A 3977-nucleotide genomic window follows, 5' to 3' on the forward strand; every position below is an offset into this window, starting at 1 on the left:
TCTACAAATTTCTCTTAAACACTTAGATATAAGTACCTACTTTTAGTTTTCACAGGCAACTGCCATAAAAAATATTAAAATTGATTTAAGGACCTATGTGAAATTGTGTCTAATGCAACTAAACATTGTCAGGCACGGCGCCAAGGGGGACAAGGTGGGGCTCTAGCCCCTCAGAAGACAGTTCAGTCATCTCGCCCCCCCCCCTTGAAAAATATGTACGATATAATAAAGTCATAAAACATTATTTTTAAAAGAGCTACATTAAAGAATTTTTGAAATATACTCTTTAAAAACTTGTCTAGACTGTAATTTCTTCGATTTAGTTTGTTCACATGGAATCGTCTTAAACACTTTCATAGTTTTTTATTACAATTGATTTTTTTTTAACTTAATTTACTTAATTGTATTCACCAAATGTATGTCAATTATAGTGCAGTTATGTTTCATTAACACAACACGAGTGTCATATCATACAATCAATTGTTGAAATTATCTGTATCAAACTATCCACTTTTAAAGTATAAAAAGGTAAATAAAAATATCATGTATATTTTAATTTTAAACTCATAGTCATACAAACCGTTATGTTTGATCATTGTCAAATCATATAATATGTTAAAATGTTTTGGGTCGTGTTGTTGATTAATTATGTTTTCCACTTGATGCCTACTCTAGGTACCAGCTATTTTTCATTCGAATATAAGATAAAACAATTACAAAAAGTAGTATTTAGTTTTAATTATGTGTCATTGTGACTGATTATTGTGTTTCTTTTTCACTACAATTACATTGCTGTAAATTGTCTGTATACTCCTGTAGTATGATATTTGTTTTAATTATTTTTTTATTTTACTTATTATTTAATCGTTTTTCGTTCAATGTTCCTTAACATAATAAACTAGGATAAAATGTTTTATTTATATTAATTCTTATTAATAAATAAATCTACCAAACTGTAAGAAATTATAATGATTTATTTTAATTATTCTTAAATTCTCTATTTACAATAATTGTATTTTCTATAACACTAAATTATTTAATATTAAAATCAAAAAAAAATCTTTTTTTTAATATTTAATTTTTAGTGTATGGTGAACTACCGATATGATAGACTTTTTTAGAATACTAACTGTATTTAATAGCTAAACTGTATGTAACATTAACATACTATAGAATTGTTGCTTAAAATGACGTTATGGCAGTAAAATAACTTATTTAACAATTATTTTATACAGTTAGTTATATTTTAGAAATGTATACTGAATCATATTGATGAATGATGGTAGTAATATACTAGAATCAAAATATTCGCTAATCAGTTGTAGTTAAACTCATTTTGATCTATTTAGAAAAGGTATTTTAAAAATAATTGAGTTTGATACTTGACACTATAATACATATAATAAACATTAAAATATATACTTGATCATCATCTAAAAAAATATTTGATGTAATAAATTGAAATTGTTTCAAAATTCAAAATATAGGTAACGAAAAAAAATTACAATTTAATGAAAAAAAAATAACTTTATGTTTTTAAAATTAAAAATATTCTAATTTGATATTGCATTTGATAAAAGATTTTTAGCATGTATAATTTCACCCAAAAATGGTCATGAACTTATTATAACTCTTTACTTTCAAATATACTTAACATCGTAGGTACTTTCCTGTTCTTATTGATTTACTAGATAATTACTGTTCAATAACGTGCTTAAGTGCAATCCATATTTAATTAAAATTTTTAGAGTCTACATGAATTAACATTTTAAACTTTTAAAGCATTTTTACTATACATCAAAAAGGGCTTCTGAAAAACCCTTAAAAACATCGCTATTTAAAGATGTATTTAACTTATACAATAAGATTAATTTAAACGGCCCGTGAAAAGTTAAATATATTATTAGGTATAGAATGATAATTATATCATACATTTTATAACTTTACAAGGTTGTTGGTGAATAAAGTAATTAACTGTTTTAATGGGCCTTTTAAAGGGTTGCTTCTATTACACAATATTATATTATATATAATTTTAATTTTATAATATTTTCTGTGTTCATAATTATTTCATTATATTATTAAATCTATCATACTACCTACCTAAACAAAAAAAAAAAATGTAATTTATTTCATTAATTTAATAATTATAAACAACACTTATAAATAAAAATACTTAATATTAATAATACTTAATAAAATTTATTATTTAATATGCTGTTTACTATAAAGATCTTTATTTACTTATTAATATTTAAAAACAATTAAATGATATTATGTCATATTTAATCGACAAATGGTTTATTTAGTTTATATATTAGTTATTTGTTCTATGTTTCCGTGGATAATCATTTATTTAATTTAGTAGATTATTTATTTGCGTACTTAAATAAGTAAAATCTAGGCTGAAATACTGAGAAAATCATTGCAATTTAATTGTTTTTCATGATTGATAAATATTACAATATTAATTTGGTACAAATTTTCGTTGTACTCAATTATTAAAAATTTTAAGTAAGATAAAACTTTAAAACATTATTTGTATAACGATAATATGTACCTACTTTAAAAGTTTAAAATAGTAAATATTTATATATAAATTAATTTCATTAGAAGATAAATATTATTAAATTAAAAAATATTTATTATTTGCACACAGGGCCGGCGGCAATGGTGGGTCGTCACACCACCCCTTTGAATTTTTCGTTATTATCAGTCAGCATTTTCTTTATAACAAAAAGCTGTCGGAAATTATACGAAAACTAAAAAACTATAAAGAACAGAAATGTTTTTTTTTTGTATTGGATTATTTTTATTTTATACTGACATAATAATATTTACGTATAAACGAAAAATTTCAAAATATTTTTAACTTACTTAATGGATTTTTTTAAAATCAACGGAGAAAAGCTAAGTTATTTCAACTGCGAATTAATCTAGTTAAGTTCATAAGTTGGTTAGAAAATAAACTAACTAGTTAAGTTAATGCCCACCTTTGCCTATTGGTGGGCTGGGGTGGTAGGCCTATATTGTTATTATTACAGTCATTTCAGTTTTTAATAGAGGGGGGTAAAAGTTTCGACCAGCCCAAATGGGTAACTTAAAAAATAACCACTGGCAAACATATATTAATAATGTAATATGTTCCTGATCAATTTTTACACGGCGGTGGTTTACCTAGGTTCTTCCATAAGTGTAACATGTAGATGCCGAAGTTTTATTTTAGATTTTGGTTCCTATTATATCCTTATCATAATTTATTGATTTAATAATACACAACTTTTAAAGTTTAAATAATCCAGACAATCCTGTACCTATACGGCTAGCGACTGTATGATATACAAGTGACAATGAGTAGTATGAACAGAGTAGTAGTAAACAGACTATATGCATAGAACTATTCAAAATGTTTTAGTTAAATTTTTTAAAATTTTTTTTATTATGTTTTAGATTCTGAGTGGAACGATGAATGTATTGATTTTACAATGATGTGTGTTTTTTATTTTTTTTTTTATTTTTTTTTTATTTTTTTTTGTGTCTGTGTACACGATAAGTAGTCGAAATAATGCTACGATTTTCAACTTCAGTATCTTGTTCGATCAGAAAGTGAATATCGTTGGTGCATTGGGGAGGTCAAAATTTAAATTTCCCAGTAGTTTTCAAAAGCGCCGGGAAAAACAAAAGAAAAATTAAGGAAAAACGGGAATTTTTACGCAAAATCTGTTTTCGAGAAAATCGATTTTGGTTTTTGGTGTAACTTTAAAAAAAATGACCGTGGATGCATGAAATTTTGACTGAATGTTTACATTTCCATTTTCTATACACGATAAAATTTTCAAAATATTTTGACTTATTTTGAGCTCTTTACGGACATTGTCAGTTTTCATTTTTTTTTAGTTTTTTTTCTAAAAATATCAATAAAATTTTATTTGTTGGATAAAAAAGCTTGAAAATTTAATAGAAGGCTCCTAGGATAT

This window comes from Acyrthosiphon pisum, chromosome X (assembly GCF_005508785.2).
Source record: "Acyrthosiphon pisum isolate AL4f chromosome X, pea_aphid_22Mar2018_4r6ur, whole genome shotgun sequence".
In the NCBI taxonomy this organism is placed as follows: Eukaryota; Metazoa; Arthropoda; class Insecta; order Hemiptera; family Aphididae; genus Acyrthosiphon; species Acyrthosiphon pisum.